At 34.2% G+C, this 11212-nt stretch overlaps 1 non-coding gene across 1 annotated transcript; it reads right to left on the bottom strand.

Moving 5' to 3' along the window:
• Positions 1-338: 338 nt before the first annotated feature.
• LOC131182586 (small nucleolar RNA R71) lies at positions 339-445 on the bottom strand. The gene has a single exon (XR_009150850.1). It is a non-coding gene; the product is annotated as a small nucleolar RNA R71 (small nucleolar RNA).
• Positions 446-11212: the final 10767 nt, after the last annotated feature.

The following is an 11212-nucleotide window of genomic DNA, read 5'->3' as shown; positions in this document are numbered from 1 at the left end:
TGGCTGCTACTGATCTAAACCAACAGCCTTTGTGTATTAAATACCCTGCTTTAAATGTTGCTTTTAAGTTAAAATCTGGACTAATCCATTTGTTGCCTAAATTTCATGGTCTTATAGGTGAGGATCCACATAAGAATCTAAAGGAATTTCATGTTGTGTGTTCCAAAATGAAACCTCGAGGAGTTTCAGAGGATCAAATCAAGCTTCGAGCTTTTCCCTTCTCACTAGAAGGCACAACTAAGGATTGGTTATATTACCTTCCTTCTGGATCTATCAACTCATGGAATGGGATGAAGTAGATATTTCTGGAGAAGTATTTTCTTGCTTCCCGTGCTGCCAACATAAGAAAAGAAATTTGTGGCATCCGGCAGTACAATGGAGAGAGTTTGTATGAGTATTGGGAGAGATTTAAGAAGCTGTGTGCAAACTGTCCCCATCATCAAATAAGTGAGCAGCTTTTGATTTAGTATTTCTATTAGGGACTTCTACCAATGGACTACAGTATGATAGATGCTGCTAGTGGAGAAGCTTTGGTTGACAAGACATAAGAAGAGGCAAGGAGGCTGATTGCTAACATGGCAGCAAATTCTCAGCAGTTTGGAATGATAATGGATCACACACCTATGAAGGTTAATGAGGTAAGTACATCTAACCATGAGAAACAAATTTTTGATTTAACTTCTTTGGTGAGGCAGTTGTGTGACACCCCTTACCCGTCTACAGTGTAGCCAAGCAAGATATGCCACACAGTGTACCGGAACACCATATTTTATTTCAATCATTTTTATTCTTTCTTAATTTATTTTTTTCATGGATATAAAGTGCAATTTGTGAAATTTAACTCATTTATTAAAATTATTTATATTCATTTGGGGTTCCGAAAATTTTATAGAAAATCCGGCGGAGTACCGGCTAAAAATTGATAAAACAGTTCTTCGGAACCTGTGAAAAACACTTCCAATAATTTCCAATCATTCTCAATTCCATTTGTATCACATCAATTTACAATAATTTCTTAACAATTCCTCCATTTGTCATTCATTCATTTCACATCATCATCATGCTCAAATCATAAATAAATTCACATATGTTATTTATAAGCACAAAGTTACAAATACTTATATTAATAGAAAATTAAATTACATAGGTTTCAAATATACATGATAAAATAAGAGTTTAATTACAAAACTTACAAAAATCACAAAATACAAAATGGGACCTAGTGTCCTACCAATGCACTGTAGTCTGTGAGGTGACATGGACACTATGCAGAACTGTGAATGGCCTTACCCAATCTGTGGCCTACTAGGCCCTCTATCCAAATCTTTAGTACCTACGCATTGCAAAAGCGACGCGCTAAGCATAAAGCTTAGTGGTGCCAATAATACAAGAAAAATATAATATGCAAATAAATATAATAATTTCCTAGTTATTGTGTTCATAAGAAATGAATAATCACTAACTTATTGTTTTGTCAAAGGCTAACTGCATTTTATGATGTTAACTTCTTCATGCATTTTATTAATTGTTTTCTTGATGATTTTGAGCTTCTTTCTTTCATTGTAATCATTCTTGATCTTTCTCTTGATATTTCCTTCCCTTATTTTCTTTAATAATCAATTCAATTACAATTATACTTTTCCATGCCCAAGTAACTTATACAAATTGACCGGACTGGATAAACTGGTAAACTAGCACTGGGTAACAGGTACCTCGGGCCGTCACACCATCGCTCACAATATGTCTCCCAGTGTGCAAACAGAATGGCTAGTAAGCAATAAAAGCAATAAGGCATAAAACCAAATATAATATCATAATCAGTATAGCCATAGGCTATCATCATAGAATGGCAATGAAGCCATACATCATATGCAGTACTGCTATCAAAACCCTATTGGCATGCCAACCTATCCAAACCAATCTCATTAGGCCTACTAGGGCATATTACAAAGTCATTTCTTGAATATTTGTACTTTATGTGTAGGTTACTATTCATTTCATTAGTTAACTAAAATATTTATTTTTTCATAGATAATAGGTACATTGGTTCCAATATCATCAATATACCACATTTTGCATTCTAAAGTTGTTGGCATTGGTTGCCAATTCCACTTCAAAGCTTAGTGTTAGTTGTTCAAAATTTTTAGATTTTAAGCCTTGTGTTTACTGTTCCATTGGTCATTTATATAATAAGAACTTGTCTTCATGAAAGTTGTTCCTTATTTTGTGTAGTTACATTTCCTTTTTTAAATCACTCCATTTGGACTTTTGTAGCTCAAGTTATAGCCTAAACACCATAACTAGCCGAATTGGACAGAATCCAAAATTCTAAGCAAAACTAGTTCTGCCAGAATTGGTAACCTAAGTTTGGTTGGCAATTTGACTAGGTTATGATCATAATTTAGATTTGTGTTCTCAATGAAAGTTGTAGTTCTATGTCTCAGCTTTCTGCTGGTAAAATTTCAGGTCAATTGGACTTTTCTACACTGAGTTATGACCAAATGAATAAATACTGTTCATTTGGTCATTTTGCCCAGGCAGAATGCAGGTCACCCTGATTAGGGCAATTTTTAGGTCAAATTGGTTTGCTTTTCTGGGTAGGGTTTCTATACCAAAGTTGTGCCATTATGTGTCTAGTTTCATATCCAATTGGCCTTGCACCAATTGAATCTCTACAACTCCATTTATAACTACCCAAAGCTGCTGGACTCATACTCAGTCCTGCAGGTCAGCCAAGGCAGCTCACCCAAACTCAAATACCAATCCACAACTCACTTCATTTCCTCCGCACACTCATTCAAATGGTCACTAATTGACCATTACAAGGTTAATAAACCATCACATGAGCAAACCCTAATGTTATTCAAATGTCCAAGTTCTCAAGTTCATTCATGCACTATACTTGCATTTCACTTACACAATCATGTTCAAGCACTCATCTCATGCTATGGGTAGCTAATATGTCACTTTAAATCAAAGAATTCTCCTAACCCTAACTCATGTCAAGGCTGCCAAAATTTCATGGAACATAATCATGCCTCATTAATTCAATTTTTATCAAATTTTCAACTTAACTTAGCTCAAATTCATGTTTAGAAAGATGTAAAAGCAAAGAATACGGCACTAACCTCTTTGAGCAGAATTTTTCCTTAGCTAACTTCAATTTTTCCTTCACTTTTTCCTCTTCAAATTGCTGCCTCTAACTTGCCCAAGGTATAAGATCAATTTTTCATGAAGAGGTTATGAGGTTTTATGGTGTAGTTGAGTGAGAAATGGAGCTTAGGTGATGCTTTAATGGAGGAAGAGAGAGGGAGGGGTGTTTTAACGGGAATAAGGTGATGGATAGCAGATTATGTTTTCAATTTTAACTTATTTTATCCCTTTATAATGAGTTTGCTTAATTGTGATTGGTGGAGTGTTAACTAATGACATCATGTGATGTCATAATTTGAGTTTTATTTCATTTTCTTTTCTTTTCTTTTCTTTTCTACTCATTTCCAATTCAATTTTTAGCAATATTTATTCATATTTTATATCATAATAATTATTTACTTAACTGGACAAGCCGGTCAAAAATCATCTCTGAAGATGAAATGACCAAAATGCCCTCCGTTTGGCTTAACAGACTAAAATTGTCTGTACCGATTGAAAAATTTTTCTAAACCTTTTCTTGGCATTCTAATGCCATAGAAACCTCAATGACTCTTCTCTAGAGTCACAAAAATTGTTTTATGAATCTTCTCCCGGGTCTAGGGCTTCTAGTTGCGAAGACCGCAACTTCCCACTAGGTTACCCATCGCTAGGGCATCTGCTCATTTAACTTGGTTGTATTTTATTTCTAAAATTTTTTTCTACATTTTTCTTGTTAATATTTGAGTTAATTATGGTTCCTCACTTTAGTTTAAATATTTTTCCAGATGTTCTACTTGTCCGAACTGACACCGGTCACCGGAACAATAAAATGTATGGAATGGATACAGTGAGGATGTTACAAGTTGGCTATAGTGAACATGCAAACTGTTAAGGTATGTGGAATTTGTTCGGGTTCAGGTCATGCTAGTGACATGTGTCCTGCGTTACAAGAGGATGAATCAATGCAACATGCTAATGCAGTAGGACACTATGGACAATCACAACGCAGGTATGATCCCTATTCAAATACTTATAATCTAGGATGGAGAGATCATCCCAATCAGAGTTATGGGAATCAACCGGTGCAAAACCGATACCAGCAGCAAAGACCACAAGTGAATCAACCACCTCCACCTCCGCTTCCCTCAAACCAAGGTATATCACTTAATGAAATTTTTAAGGCTTTGGCTAAAATTACACAACAATTTCAACAGGAGACCAGAAATAGCATTCAAAACATAGAGAGGCAAATTGGTCAGTTAGCCTCATCTGTGAGTAAGCTGGAAGTTCAAGGTTCTGGAAAGCTTCCATCACAAACAGTCATAAACCCCAGAGAAAATGCAAGTATGATACTGTTGCGGAGTGGGAAAGAAGTTGATAATCAGACTCCACATGAGTCAACGAAAAAGAAGAAGCAAGTAGAAAAAGAGTCTGAAGTTCCTAAAGTTGAGGTAAATATTAAACCTAAACTGAATAAGGTTAATAATTCTATTCTTCCTCCATTCCCCTGCAGGTTGGCCAAGACGAAGAAAGAAGAACAAGAGAAAGAAATCTTGAAGAAAGAGGTCAATATGCTTTTACTGGATGCTATCAAACAAATTCCTAGGTATGCGAAATTTCTTAAGGAATTATGCACTACAAAGTGCAAGTTGAGGAATAATGAGAAGATCAGTGTGGGGGAAAATGTGTCAGCATTAATTTAGCAAAAATTACCCCCTAAGTGTAAGGATCTAGGTTCTCTTTCTATTCCCTGCAGAATAGGTGATTCTAAATTTGAACGTGCAATGGCAGATTTAGGAGCATCTATTAATGTCATGTCATATTCAGTTTTCTAAACTTTGAATGTGGGTTCTTTGAATGTAACACCCCTATTTGATTAGCCTGGTACATTTTACTGTTCCAGTGACCGGTGTCAGTCCGGAAAAGTAAGAGAATTAGTGTAACACCCTCACTGTAGCAATTCTGTATATTCTACTGTTCAGGTGATCGGTGTCGGTCCGGACAGCTAAAATGTCTGGAAAAATATTTAAACTAAAGTGAGAAACCATAATTAACTCAAATATTAACAAGAAAAATTTAGGAAAAATTTTAGAAATAAAATACAACTAAGTTAAATGAGTCGATGCCCTAGTGATGGGTAACCCAGTGGGAAGTTGCGGTCTTCGCAGCTAGAAGCCCTAAACCCAGGGAAAAATTCATGAAATAATTTTTGGGACTTCAAAGAAGAGTCATTGAGGTTTCGATGGCATTAGAATGCCACGAAAATGCTTCTGCAATTTTATCAATCGGTGCAGACAATTTTGGCTCAAAAAGCCAAACGGAGGGCATTTTGGTTATGTCGTTTTCAGAGATGATTTTTGGCCAACTTGTCCAGTTAAATAAATAATTTGTATAACATAAAATGTGAATAACTATTGCTAAAAATTGAATTGAAAATTAAGTAGAAAAGAAAAGAAAAGAAAAATGAAAAAAATGAGACTTTTGACATCACATGATGTCATTAAAATTTCTCTCTACCAATCACAATCAAGCAAATTCATTAAAAAGGGAAAATGAGGTAAAATTGAAATAAAAAAATATGTTCTTCTTCCTTCATTAATCGGCAGCTTCTCTCTCTCTCTTTCAACCTCCATTAAACCTCACTTCCTAAGTTTGATTCTTACTTTGTTTCACCACAAAACCCTAACCTCTCTTCATTAAAATTTTACCCCACACCTTAAACAACCTCTAAGTAGCCATTATAAAGAGAAGAGTGGAGTTTTTCAAGTCTTGGAGATTGGCTAAATTCAGGTTAGTGCCAATTAGTCTTAATTACTTTGTGTATACATTATGGAAAACATGAATTGAGTGTGAAACTAAGCTAATTTAAATAAATTTTACATAGCTGAATTTCACCAAATTTTGGCAGCCTTAGGGTACATTAGGGTTCCTTTAATTTGAATGAATTATAGTTGTACATGGCTGCCATTGAATATGAAATTGTTACTTTAACTCATTGATTGTATGTATATGAAGTATTGAAGTTGTTAGAGTTAGGGTTTGGGAGAAAACTTGGGATTCTACTTATATGTTGGTAAATGGAAGTTCTAATGGTCAATTAGTGACCATTTGGCTTAGTATAATGAGGTATTGAAGTGAATGGTAGCTTGGGATTTGAGGTTGGGTGTGCTGCCTTGAGTGCCCTGCAGGTCTAGATGTGAGTCCAGCATGTTTGGGTAGCTATAACATGGATTGTGTAGGTTTAATTGATGTAAGGCCAATTGGACATGAAATTAGACACATAATGGCACAATTTTAGTGAAGGAACTCTATCCAGAAACTAAACATAGGATGCCCTAAAAATTGACCAAATCCGGGTGACTTACATTCTGCCTTGGTAAAATGACCAAATGAATAGCATTTATTCATTTGGTCATAACTCAGTGTAGAAAGGTCCAATTTACCTGAAATTTTGCCAATAGAAATCTGAGACATAGCCTTACAACTTTCATGAAGAAAAAAAACCCAAATTTTGACCATAAAATGTCCAAAAACTGACCTGAATTTAGTGTATAAAAACTACAGAATTTATTCTACTCAGAAATTCTGGAAAAATTACAATCCGGCCAGTTATGGTGTTTAGGCCATAACTTGAGCTACAAAACTCCAAATGGAGTGATTCAAAATGTAAAATGTAACTAGACACAATAAGGAACAACTTTGATGAAGAACATTTGCCCAAATTCTCACTTTAGAATGGCCTAATGGAACAGTGAACTCTAGCACCCAAAACTGAAATTTCTGATTTATTCACCATTGGTTAGAAGTATGGATTGGCAACTAATGCCAAAACTTTTGAGAACCAAAATGTGGTAAATTTATGTGATTAGGACTTATGTAGCTATTATGAATTAGAAAGTCAATAATTTGACCTAAATAGTAACCTTGCATGAAAAGCATGAAAATTCAATCAATAACTTTGTAATGTTCCTTAGTACACCTAGTAAGATTGGTTTGGATAGGTTGGAATGCCAATAGGGTTCAGTTAGTAGTACTGCACATGGCATTATGCCATTCTGTGATTTTATGGCTTTTAGCCATTCTGATATTATGATGATACTTGGCCTTGTGCCTAATGTTATTATAGCTTATCAGCTATTCTGTTGCACACTGGGAGATACTATGTGACCAATGTTGTGACGGCCCGAGGTTCTTGGTACCCTGTGCTAGTTTACCCATTTATCCAGTCCAGTCATCCAGTATAGGTTACTTGGGCAACCAAAAAAAAAATGAAAGTTGATAAATTTAATAAAATAATGGATACAACAAGTATCAAATAAATAAGACTACAAATAATTACCAAAAATTTGTCTGCATGAGACATCAATATACACACTGCATATTTATTTTTTTAGTTCTTTTTTTTTTATTATTGGCACCACTAAGCATTATTGCTTAGCACGTTGCTTTTTGCTACGCGTAGGTACTGGAGATATGGAGCGCGATCCTAATAGACCCCAGTCAGGGTGAGAGTCAGATCTGCAAGTGTCCTGTGTCACCTCTCAGCTACAGTGTATTGGTAGGATGCTAGGCTACATTTTGTATTTTGTCTTTTGCATTTTTTGTAAATTTTGTAATTAAACTTTTATTTTGTCATGTATATTGAAACTTATGTGATTATGTATTAATGAAATTATCTGTAAATATTATTCATAAATGAAAGTTGAGAATTTATTTATGATTTGAGTATAAATATGATGTGAATTGAATGATTGGAAAGTTTGAGAAATTGTTGAAAATTGATGTGATAGGTGGAAGTGTGGAATAAAATGATTATTGGAAGTGTTTTTCACAAGTTCCGAAGAACTATTTTCTCCATTTTTAACCAGTACTCTGCCGAATTTTTTATAAAATTTTCAGAACCTCAAATGAATTTATAATTTCTATAAATGACTTAAATGAGTCAAATCTCCCAAATTGCATTTCATCATCATAAAGAAATAAATTAAGGAAGGAGAAAAATAATTGAGATAAAATATGATATTCCGGTACATAGTGTGGCATATCTTGCTCGGCTATACTATAGACGAGTAAAGGGTGTCACATTTAGAACCACAACTAAGACACCTAGATAAGCCCAAAACACAAATAATTGGTAATTGCCAAATAGTTAAGTATAAATAAGAAAAACAGAAGACAAGAAGTTAAATTAGCTGAGAGTCATAACGATGGGTGACCTTCTTGGGAAATGACTATAAGATCAGTCTAAACTCAAATTTCGTTTCGTAAAATGTGACATCGCGGTCCTCTAGACTATTGCGAACACAGTGGAAAAGAGAAAATCACAAAAAAGAATTGTTAAACAGGTCAAATAATTAGGTCAGGGATCCGAAAGAAATATTGAATTACTTGTAAACCGGATCGAATCGGCGGGGGGCAATTTGGTCAATTCACCCCTAGAGCTGACTCCTGACCTATCTGTCCAATAAAATTGGAGAAAAAAAAATTTCAGAATCAAGAATGAAATTAAAGAAATAGTGGAAAATAAATGCAAAAGAAAAAGGAAAAGAAAAAAGTTTATTTACATTATGCATGACATAAGCATGATGTAATAAATCTAATATTTAAAAAAATTGGAATTGTGGGATAATTATGTATTAATAAGTTAAAAAAAAAAGAAAAAAAAAAAAGAGAAAGGTCTTCTTCTTCTCCCAAAACCGTCCCCTCTCTCTCTTTCATCCATCATTAACAACCAAGAAATCAAGCTTCCAAACACTTGATTCCCACCATAAACCTTAGTAAAAAGCCCTAGAAACCTTCTAAGTGCCATTGGAAGAGAAGATTTGAAGTGGAAGAAAAAGGAAAATTGAGGAGTTTAAGAAGTTAGAAAAGCTCTAATTGAGGTAAATTAATTTAATCTTTTTCTTTAGTATAATTAAGAGAAGTTGAGTTGAAATTTCATATGAAATGGAAGAATTAATGCTTGTATGGGAATAATGAATTTTTGGTAGCCATGAAAGTTTATGGAATTGATGTGTTTTGATTTAATTAAATATGCCTTCTAGCTTGATTAGTGATGCTTACATAAAGTATAAGTTGAGGTTGCCTTGAATTGCTTGGAATTGAGAAGTTGAAAATTTAGGGTTTTGAGCATGTGAAAAATTAGAAAAAAATTTAAGAATTGGTCAAATGATGTAGTTGACCTTACTTGAGTTGAGAAATGGTCAATTGTGACCATTTGTAGTGTGTATGAATTGTTGGAACCAAGTTTCAATTCGGATAGGTTAGGGTCAATATACAGACAGCTTGACCTAGGTCTCTTTCAGGGACCAAAACTATAATTTTACCAACCCAATTTGTGTGAGGACAATTGGAATGAAACTAGGCACAAAATGGACCATTTTTCATTCAGGAATCATACCCAGAAGGTGACTATAACTTAGTGAACAATTAGGCCAAATCTAGAATTGGGCACACTGACTTGTACAAAAATGACCAATTGAACAGTAGTTACGTAAACGACCATAACTTAGCCTAGGAAGGTCCAAATGACCTGAATTTTATACTGATAGAAAGCTGAGATGTAGACCTACAACTTCTATGAAGAAAACAAACTCAAATTTTGACAATAACTTGTCCAAAAACTCACCTGCAGTCAATGTACAAAAACTGCTATTAGCGAGTAAATGCGCAGAATACTGGGTAACACCAAATCCGGCCAGCCATGTTCAAATGGCCATAACTAGGGCTACAAAACTCCAAATGGAGTGATTCAAAAAGGGAAATAAAGTTAAGACAATAAGGAACAACTTCTATGAAGAGAAACTTGACTAATAAAACAGTACAATACAAGGCACCAAATCCAAAATTTTGGAAGTTTCACCTAAGAAACTTAAAGTTTGAGAAAATAACCAATACCAATAAATTAGGTAACCAAAATGTGGTATGTGGATGAAATTGAAATTCCAATACCTATTAAGATTAAAAAGTCAACAAATTGACTTGAATAGTGTCATAAATAGATTTGAAATTATTTTTGGATTTATGATAAATTATGATACTGAAACACTGTGAAATTATGTGTTTCAATTGAAAAGAATACTGGGAAAGAACCCGAGGCATCGAGTCAAGGCCAAGAGGCGACTCGTATAAGGTTTGTGCACAACATAGAAATTTCTTTAAATTTTCTTCTACAAATTATTTTGAATGAATTGTGATATTAAATTATGACTTAATTGTATTGAAATGTTTATTATGCTTTTGACTTAAATTGTTGAAAGTTTACTTGTATGTGTTTGAAATGACAATAAATGTTTAGTAAATTGCTAAGACAGTTTTGAAAACACAGTGTCATGACCATATATTTGAATGCCTCACTAGCATGACTAGTGGGGGAAATTAGTTTTGAATTTTGATTCCTTCTCTGGCTGAAGTGTTGAGGTGTGTGCTAGTAGAAGAAGAAATTTGAATGGGTACCCATACATATGAGCTAGCTAGCCTTGTGATTTCTCATGAGCCTTTTGCTATTGAGATGAATATTATTTCGAATGGCATGATATAACTGTGTTTTTATGAAATTCGTTTTGAGACTTCCTAAATAAAATTGTTTGGACTAAAAGTTTATAAATCATGTTTTGTATCTGTCTTTCATTTTCAGTACTGTATTTGAATAAATTTGATTTGAGTTATGCATAAATGTTATTTTAGTTTGTTGTGCACCATTGAGTCATAGTACTCAGCAATGGCTATTATTGCTATCGCTGTAACATCCTCATTTTCGTAGTCCGTACGTCCTACTGTTCCGATGGCTAATTCCTACCCCGAAAAGTAGGAATGCCTAGAACTACACTTAATTGACAGTAAGGAAGCATAAAATAATGAAATATGTGATGAGAAAAATTAAGAAAAAATAAAAGAGATAAAATGTGTTTAAGTTAAACGAGCCGAACCCGTAGCAATAGGTGACCGCACCGGGAAGTTACAGCGAGGATCGTTGAGTAGCCTTAGACCACGAGGAACTTGGGGAAATATTTTTGGGACATAATTAAAGGACTACTGAAGTGTAATTGACATTGGAAATGTCAAAAAAAAAATAATAAGT

The sequence above is a fragment of the Hevea brasiliensis genome, chromosome 8, assembly GCF_030052815.1.
Source record: "Hevea brasiliensis isolate MT/VB/25A 57/8 chromosome 8, ASM3005281v1, whole genome shotgun sequence".
Classification (NCBI taxonomy): Eukaryota; Viridiplantae; Streptophyta; class Magnoliopsida; order Malpighiales; family Euphorbiaceae; genus Hevea; species Hevea brasiliensis.
This window is presented reverse-complemented; position numbering and strand designations above follow the sequence as displayed.